This window comes from Carassius gibelio, chromosome A8 (genome assembly GCF_023724105.1).
Source record: "Carassius gibelio isolate Cgi1373 ecotype wild population from Czech Republic chromosome A8, carGib1.2-hapl.c, whole genome shotgun sequence".
Taxonomy (NCBI): domain Eukaryota; kingdom Metazoa; phylum Chordata; class Actinopteri; order Cypriniformes; family Cyprinidae; genus Carassius; species Carassius gibelio.
The window spans coordinates 26,207,203-26,217,471 of NC_068378.1; positions in this window are offsets into that span (position 1 = coordinate 26,207,203).

A 10,269-nucleotide genomic window follows, 5' to 3' on the forward strand; every position below is an offset into this window, starting at 1 on the left:
AAGCAATTAAAAAAAATAAATCTATGAACATGTCCAGGTGAGCTTAACACTAAGAATAATAACTTATTAGTTGTTTATTGGTCTATTTGTTTCAGGATATGCTGAGAGCACCAACACTAGAGATGATTCTGCTGAGTTCGTCTGTTTATGGGCCAGAGTCAAGTCAAGCCTTGAGGGAAGACGGTCGTGAGGGCAAAGGTCAAAGGGCTTCAGTGTCCTTCTGCCCAGTCATCAATCTCAGAATTCGGCTGATCTTACACAAGAACTCAAGGATTGGCTGGATGTCGTGGTCCAGTTTGCCACTGAAGGAAGATTATGGCCAATAAAAAAAACTGATTTTTGATGCAATGCATTTTGCTGGATTTTCCAATTTTTTTTTCTTTTTTTTAATATTTTGTTTTGACCTGGTGTATTTGTGCCTTTTTTAACTCTAGTATTAAATTTTTTAGGTGTTTTAAAATGGTTTTTTGTTTTCTTTGTTTATCGTCTTTGATGCTTCATTTTTAATCATACTAGTTGACTAGTTGTATTACATGATTCTCACATGACTTCAGTTTCTATTTTTCTTTATAGATTTAAATATTAAACTTTTTCTTTTTGCATCTGGACTGGATTAACTGGATTTATCAACTTGTAAATATATATTAAACGTTTTATATATGTTATTTTGATGTGTTTTTGGTACTTTATTTTAACTTTTGTAATGTTTTATTTATTTATTTATTTATTTTTGTGCTGTTTTTGGTGCATTGTTTTCAGTTTACTATTCTATTTTTTCCATAACTGGATGAACCAATTTATGTAATGTATTTTACTTTATTTTTGTGTTTTGTTTTCAGTTGTATCTTTAATTGACTTAAGTTTCCCTTGTTCTTCTATACAGATAAATGATGGCTGATAAAGCTATGTATTATGATGCATATATATATATATATATATATATATATATAATTGGGATTTGTCTGTTCTCGCAAAAAAATATATATATATGTATTATTTTTCTTTTTTTTTTTTTTTCTTTTTTTTTGCGAGAACAAACAAATCCCAATGTTTAATCATAAAGTATATTCTTTGCACTGCGGTGAATGTGAACCCTGTCAGATTCCTCCATGATGCTTCATCGTCCTCTCATACACATAACGGACATAAACGCATGTTTTAGGTTCTCACACTGATACATCAGCATTACACTCCCCAAAAACGAGCCTCTTTTTCTTCCTTCCCAACTTTCATTATCTTAAAACCTTCCCGAACTCACAGTCACACTACAAACACTCCCATTAAGCACTGCTCTAGCTCTTCAACAAATAATGGAGCGAGTGCATCCGAATCCAACCGTAATTTTGTTTGGCCATTTCAAGGCCAGCAGTGACACTAATAGCCGTGCTTGTTTCCCCATGACTACTTTTAGGCGGTCAACACACTCCATCATCTCTCTCTCAAGACTCCATTTAGACTTTCATCTTCAAAACCCATTTCTTTCCTCCTTATTTAGCCCCGGCGAGTGTGTTTTATACCAACCAGGGTTGGATACTCGACGTCTCTGTCCATTAAACGCAGCCTAGCCTATGGCCTTCTGACAGACATCAATGTAGGTTGAGAGTCTTTGGCTGCAGTTGAATATTTTTATCTTTTGCCCCTCAGAAAGCTTCTTAATTATCCGGATCAAAGGTTGGGAGAAGGCGCTAAGTGTCGGGAAGCCTGGCTAGCTAGCGTAGCTCTTTGATCAATCAGATGCTAGACCTTTCGCTAAATTGTGACTGACACCGAGTTGCCTTTTGAGTCCATTTTTGTAGAAATAAACGCATTGTGCCTTTCGTTTACTTGGAGAACGGAGCTGTTTGAAGTAAGCAAAAGATGTATGTCATTTCTGTCGACTTCCTGTTGCAATAGCCTCCTCATAAAAGGCTTTCTCGCTCAGCCGAGGCCGGAGGAAAGAGGTTCCTAATCTTACCTGAAAGAAAAGGAATTTGAGCTGATTATGTGAAGTGGAGCAGGGTCAGCCGCTGTAGGATGTGGTTTATGCTCGAGATGTTGGAGTGAGCTCACTGTGTGCACGTCTTCCTCTTTGTTATTACACTGAAAGCTTGCAGCGAGCGCTGGATATGGAGGTTCGGTGTGTTATTATCTGAAATGCACTCACAGAGACTGTTTCCCATCACAATACACATGCAGTGCAGACTTACACTGGACGCTTCATAAATGTTTCAATTCATTTAGTAGCCTGAAGTTACAAGGTCAAGCGACTTTCAAATCACACTTTCAAATCTGTCATTCAAGAACTTTTTAATATTTACTGTTTTTATATATTGGTTTTACCTTTGTCTTGCTTTCTGTTGATGCTTTGTTTTCAACTAACTTCTGTTTTATTTGCTTTTATTTTAATTTTAGTTTAGTTTCTGCTGTGGTTTTGATGCCTGCCTTGTTTTTGACTTTTGTTTTTTAAGTATTTTTGTGTTCCAGACTGATGAACTTTTAAGTGTTCTTTTCTTTTCTCTTTTTTTGTTTTGTTATTATTTCATTTAATTTTAGCTTGTGCTGGTTTTGGTGCTTTTTCAACTTAAATATTGTAATTTCTGTTTTTATTTTAATGTTTTTTAAGTATTCTCCTTTACTTTGTTTGTCAACTTATTTTATTTTTTGTATTTTATTTTATTTTAATTTATTTTTTGTATTTTATTTTATTATTTATTTATTCAGTTAGTTTTTGTTTGTGCTGTGATTTTGGAGCTTTTTAACTTAAATATTATAATTTTTATGTTTTTTCAAAGTGTGTGTGTCTTCTGTTACTGGATTTCTTTATAATAATAATATATATATATATATATATATATATATATATATATATATATATATATATATGTGTGTGTGTGTGTGTGTGTGTGTGTGTGTGCTTGTTTTTTGTTGTTGTTTTTCCTTTATGTGTATTCCTTAACTGGATTAATCTATTTTTAAATATTGTGCTCCATTCTATTCTATTTTTTATTTTTATTTTAATTTTATTATTTTTGCTAGAAAACAGTTTACATAATACAGCATAAGAGTTTGAAAAAATGTAAGTTTCATTATGAAAACTTTTATGTGTATATATATATTTATCTGTGTGTATAATATATATATATATATATATATATATATATATATATATATATATATATATATTTTTTTTTTTTTTTTATTGTTTTTTTGCTGTCACTATAAATTAATCATCCAATAAGTATTTACAGTCAAATATTCATTTACCAATTGTTTTAAATAGTAACTCTTCTTTTTTCTGCTGAACTCAAAGAAAGATATTTTGAAAAACAGCTTCTGGTCCCCAATGGCCTCCATAGTCTCCCATAATTACCCTTAATCTTCAAAACATAGTTTTAGGTGAACTATCACTTTAACTCTTTATCTAAAGAAGCATTGAGACGGCGATGGTATTAAAACTCTCTGTGCGTTTGATCTATTAGTTGTGTAAATGTTGACTAGATGTGGATCACATAAAACCTCCACAAACAGCGTCCCAGTGCAGCTGCTGTGTGTAGTAACCAGTAAAACACACTGTGTATGCATATCTACATTTCTGTCTGAAAACAGTCTCACAGTGTAGTTCTGATCAGAGGTCTGGCTCGTCGCCTGACGGCTTGCAGGACCCCAGAAGCGCGCACATATGGGACGGATAAAGAGGGTGTTTCTTGTGGTGTGTGCTGATGTTGACACCTCTGATGTCTGCTGGTGTAAAGTTGCTGCTGAATGGCATACCTTCATGCTCTTCTCCAGACCTGACCTTCCTCCTCCTCCTCCTCCTCCTGCTGCTCTTCCTGTAGGCCTCGCAGATATGCAGAGCTCAGCTGCTTGCAGGCCTCTCATCTGACCTTTCCCAACATGCACAAGGGCTTTTATTTACTTTCAACCGCAGATTGATCATGCATGCTTCTCAGAGAAGGGAGGCATGGATGTTTGAGGAATGCTGATCAGCACTGAAGCTGCTCGAGTCTTACCTGAAATATGAATGCATGCTTTATCTTTCAAATAACACATATCCAGCTAAATGTTTCAATAGGAAACCATCGGCATAAAAATTCTATCCAAGAAATACAGTACCCACCAATTGCAGTCAGACATATCTAAAATCAATCATACCAGCATGCAACTTGAATTTGCAGTTAGAATTTATATTTATTCAATTATTTAATTTAAAAAAGGGATATCGGATGCAAAATGAAATATTTGTTTGCAGATAAATGTGTCTTAGCAGTGTAGACAAAGCCATTCTACAATGATGAAAATCCATTCACATCTTTTTTTTTTAAGTCCTAAAAAACCTAAACATCAAGCCGTTTTGATTTACTGAGCAGTATTACGTCACACTGCTCATTTTATTTTATGAAATTAAATGAGCTTGCATAATACGTCAAGTGCCAGATGCTTTAAAACAGCTGTGGTATTGTTCCATGACAGACCCTGAGGAAACATTATGATAAGCTCTCAAGTTTCTATTAATATCATAAAAGCATTTCAGGGCGGGGCTTTTTCTTATTCATATATTCATCCATATGCTTCCCGCGGTGCATGTTTTGGAGAGTCGCAGCTGTGGGCCCCTTAAGCTTTAGGGCCCCAACTGTAGGGAAGTCAAAGCAAGGAGTTCGGGAGGGACAATGCATTGCATTTACATTAAGAACGGACGTCGGACGGCATCTCACAGGACTTTGTACTTGTTTACGACATGCAGATGGGTTATTTTGTAAAAGAATGACCTTCTAAGCTCTTTTCCTGCTTCCCATCTGTCCTCTTTTTCCTCTTTCTTGTTGTTTTTGTCTCTGTGGTCCATGTGACGGTGCAGAAGCGTGGGTCGGGGGCTCATTATCTGACCCCAGTCTCTCCTGCAGCGGCACCAATTAGTTTTGACCCAGAAGGAGTTTGAGGAGACAGAGACAGGCATGCTTCCATACAGCGCATCGAGAGGATGCTCATGTGTGCTTTCGGGATTATTTTAGAGTGCAAGACTAAAACTAGACCCATTTTTAACAGCATTTAGCACATTTCGAAACAAACTTGAGCTTTGTTTTAAAACCTTGATTGTCCTGATTTAAAGCTCTTTGGATCACTTTAGTGTTTCCGTCATGAAATGCATATGATGCAGATATACCACACACATTTGCTAAAATTAGATTTTAAATTTTTTTTATCGTCAGATATTCTTTAAGTGTTGAACTGAATAAATGCTTAAAATCTTTGTGCTTATACCTTTTGCAACAGATTTTGATCAATCTGCAACAAATGTTATTGTTAATACGGTCAAATGTGTTGCAACTGTTATCAAGTGTATATTAAACTTTCTCTTTCATTTATTTTCTTTTATCCACAAAACAGAATACATAATACAGCATGGGGAATAAAATAATAATAATAACAAAAATAATAAATAATCATAATATAATACAAAAACTTTGTATTATTAACTATTCTAATTTTTTTATTACTTTTTTAATGTATCCAATTTAAGAATTGTTATTATTAAGAATGTTTATTATTATTATTAAATAAAATAATAGTAATAATAATAATAACAACAATAATCTTTTGCTTGTGCTTTTGATGATTTGTATTCAGTTTTATTTTATTTTATGTATATGTTTATTAATTTGTTAATATTAAGTTTTTATTATGGTGTGTGTGTGTATAATGTCATGGGTATGACACAGGTATTACAAGGAGAGGGCGACTTATGAGGACATAACCCATGTCCCCATTTTTCAAAACACTTATAAATCATACAGAATGAGTTTTTTTAAGAAAGTAAAAATGCACAAAGTTTCCTGTGAGGGTTAGGGTTAGGTGTAGGGTTGGTGAAGGGCCATAGAATATACAGTTTGTACAGTATAAAAACCATTACACCTATGGGTAACACTTTAGAATAAGGTTCCATTAGTTAATGTTAGTTAACTACTTTCGTTAACATGAACTAAGCAAGAACAATCCTTCTACAGCATTTATAAGTCTTAGTTCATGTTAATTTCAACATTTACTAATGCATTATTTAAATCAAAAGTTGTGCTTGTTAACATTAGTTAATGCACTGTGAATTACCATGAACTAACACTAAATAACTGTATTTCCATTAACTAACATTAACGAAGATGAATAAATACAGTAATAAATGTATTATTCATTGTTTGCTCATGTTAATTAATACATTAACTAACATTAACTAATGGAACCTTATTCTAAAGTGTTACCCACCTATGGGATGAACACACTTTACACAAAAACAAACGTGTGTGTGTGTGTTTATATACATAAATATGACTTTTATTTTTAAATGCATGAAAGAACAGGTGTGCTTTAACTTAAATTCTACTCACTTTGTGTGTGGTAAACATATAATAACCGCAGCAGTCATGTGCTGAATCCCTGTAAGGTAAATTATTTAGGGCCTTGGCTGAGTCCCAGTCTGTGTAGTTGTGAGCCAGCAGTCCTGTCCTGAGTGCTGTAATACTAATACTGTAATCTGCAGCTATTAGAGAGCAGCAGGGCCGGCCAGTTTCATTCACGAGCAGGTGGACGGACAGACTGCGGCCGCGGTTAAAAAAACACTCACATCACAGCAGTAATGATGACGATAAAAAGCCATTTTCCACGCAGCGGCCAGGTGGCAGTGAACCTGTTTACCACGGGAACACAAGCTGCAATCAGCAACTGGAAAACAAAATCAAGTTTTTTTTTTATCCAGCTTACAACTGAATTATTATGCATAAGAAAAAAAAAAAAAAAAAAAAAAAAAATATATATATATATATATATATATATATATATATATATATATATATATATATATATATATATATATATATGTGTGTGTGTGTGTGTGTGTGTGTGTGTGCTGTATCTGTATAAAGGTTTTAGAATTTTACATTTGACTTTTTGAAATTCAGTGAATTTACTACATTTTTTATGGTAAGTGTTTTTTTTGTGTGTGTCCCTTACACTGAAAAAATTATTCATTGAATTTACTAAAAAAAAATTATAGTAAGTGATTGCAAGAAATTTATTTTAGCTGCATTTAAATAAATTTTGCTGAAACAAAATTTGTTTATTTAACTATAGCTAAAATAAATTGATTGCAAACATTTACTATAAAAAAATTTAGTAAATACAATGAATATTTTTTTCAGGGTAAGGGACACAAAAATAATTATAAATGAAACAGTTAGGTTACAAATAAAACTAAATGCAAAGCGTCCAACAAAAAAAAAAAAAAAGATCATTAATTCTCAGTTCTTATTTGATATTAACATCCACTAATTGAATTAAATATTTATTATTACTATAAAAATAATGATGATTTTAAAAATGAGATGTACTACTGTTGCATTGTTTTCCATGCTGTATTATGTAAGCTGTTTTCTGGCTATAAAAATATAATAATAATAAAATATGATTCAGCCAATTGATTCTCAATGTCAATTCTAATGCTTAAAATAAAATATGTACAGGTTGGACTGACACAAGCAATCAAACTCTCATACACAGTAATGTGAGGTGGATATCTGTGTTTAGAGGGCATGCACTAGAATGATGCCTAGAAGTGATGCATGAGAAATAATGCATTGGCGTGTCTCCCATCATGCCCCATCATGTCTGTAGTGGCCAATTCAGTTCAGCGTTAAATGTTTCATTCTGAATCCTGAGAGTGTTGCATTAGTTGTTTGTTCAGTTAGAGTGACAACAACACTGTTATATTTGTTTGGAGCATAAATGTGGTTTTTCCTGTTGAAAGAACAATTTTTAGCATACTGTATATTACCATAAAATGACATATGCATTTTAAATAGATCAAATTAATACGTCCTTGCTGTCCTTCCTATTGCATATTTCTATACCTCCAGCTCATGGTCTGTCAAATAATATAATAGCCTCATTTGTATTTCATGAATGTGTGGCTGTGAAGCATATCTTTCATTAGCAGATCAGATGTGATCAGATGTTTTTGGTAAATAAAGAGCACATATATTCATATACGGCATCATATACAGTAAGTGCATTAAGTGACATGTTATGTGTAAACTCATCGTGTGCCCGTAGGCCGTGTCCTGATGTCCTGTATCCGATCGGCCTGTTTGGTCATGGATGAGTGAGCTGCCCGCTCTTCTGCGCTTTCTGGTTGCCGGTTGTTTTTGATGCCCTCGGGGCGCCATAGCAGTGAGACGATATAAACCAAGTGGACAGGAGAAAATCAAGTCCTCTTACCATGCTTTAGTAGTGTTTTTATGCATGATATGAGGCAGCAGCAAATACAGTACATCAATGTTGAATTAATAAGAATCCATATTTTTCTAACAAGTAATATAGTACATATATATATATATATATATATATATATATATATATATATATATATATATATGTGTGTGTGTATGTGTTTTTTTATTTTTTTCATTGTAAAGAAGTACATTAGTCTGGAACAAGTTACAGGATAAAATGCTTCTTAAATTATTCATTTTAATCATTTATCTGATTGCAAATGTTATGACAGATATTTACAACTGGAGTTTGAGATGATCGTGATGTTAAAGCTTTGTTCTTGTTTTCATTTTGTGACCTGATGACCTTAAGGGATTTTATGCATTGTTGTAGATCACAAGTGTGCATTTACAGTGTTCTAAAAAAACATAGCCTAGTTATATTCTAGATGATACGTGTATGAATTAAGATGAATTTCATGCAAAATCATGATTTTAAATGTTTACCCACATGGAAAAAAACTATATAAACATATATGTTTCAATATAGGTTTTTAATATATGTGACATATATAAAATTGGCCGTTTTCCTATATTACATGTACATATATGCACACACACACACACACACACACACACACACATATATATATATATATATATATATATATATACGTACATATATGTAAATATATGTACATATATGTACACATATATATGTGCATACATATACCTATATAGGTACATATATGCATGTATATATGCACCTATATGTTCACATATAATAGTAAAATTAAAATCCATAGCTGCTAGGCAACATAAACAAAAGTCAAAAATTTAGAAATGTACATTATTTATTTACTCAAGATCAATCAAATTTGTACAAAACTAAAAATATGAGCTAGGCATCATGTATGACAGTCAAAAATAGGATATGAGCTACAAAATGACCAGATCCTGCCATTATCTATATAGAAGACATATCTTGTATGTGTAGGGCTCATATGTGGATATGAAGAAGCAATACAGGAGACCTATATTTCCTGTATATGCACATATATGCAACTCAATTTTGCCTACATGTGGCATATATACGCATATATGCAGCATTATCATATATGTGCATATATGCAGCATATATGTGCATATACACTGCATATAGGTTTCATATATGTGCATATATCCACATATAGGTTCTTTCCATGTGGGTATCCACCTTAGTTTGCAAAGTGGAAGAAAGACATTTTCTATAAATGTGCGAGACTTCTAATTAATACACTGTAAGTGTAAATAAGAAAAATGTGCAGTAAATCCATAAAACTATTTGCATAACAAATCAGTATGTTGTACATTATAACAATGCATGATACGGAATATTAGTTTGCAGTATCAAGCTGCTGTTTTGTAAAGCTAAAAATAACAAAGCGAATGACTCCGGAAGCCTCATGCATTCATGTTGAAATGGACATTCCACCTTATTTAAGGTGGAATGTCCATTTCAACATGAATGCATCTCTTATGAAAGAAAGAGACATAAAATAGCACAGTAACGCATCAGTGAATGTGTATATGAGACACCAGAGTGGCCTTTACCCCGTCACCCCAAACAACCTCCTTCAACCCCCAGCTCACGGATCACTCTTTCCGTACCCCTATTAATTGGCTGTCAAAAATGTGCCGAATTAACGGATTAACGACCTCGGTTTGTGAATCTTGAAGTTCTGGAAGGAGATGAGGTAGACCCCCGCTCGTGCCAGCCCACAACACTCACCCCTCCTTTGCTTCCTCGTGCGATATTGCCACAAATCTGTATCCAGGACATTTGAGGGGATTGTGTTTCATTAGTTTGATTTGAGCGGACAGCGCTAAGCTGCTGTGGGGCTCTGCGCTGACAGCTAATTACAGGAATCTGCCTCGTCTACTGATAGAGAACAATGGGCTGAGATGAGCCTCCTTCGCCGGGGGGAATGACTGCATGGATCTTTATACATTTAATCTACATCTGAATATGTGAAAAATAGTCGAGTGCATACGGTAA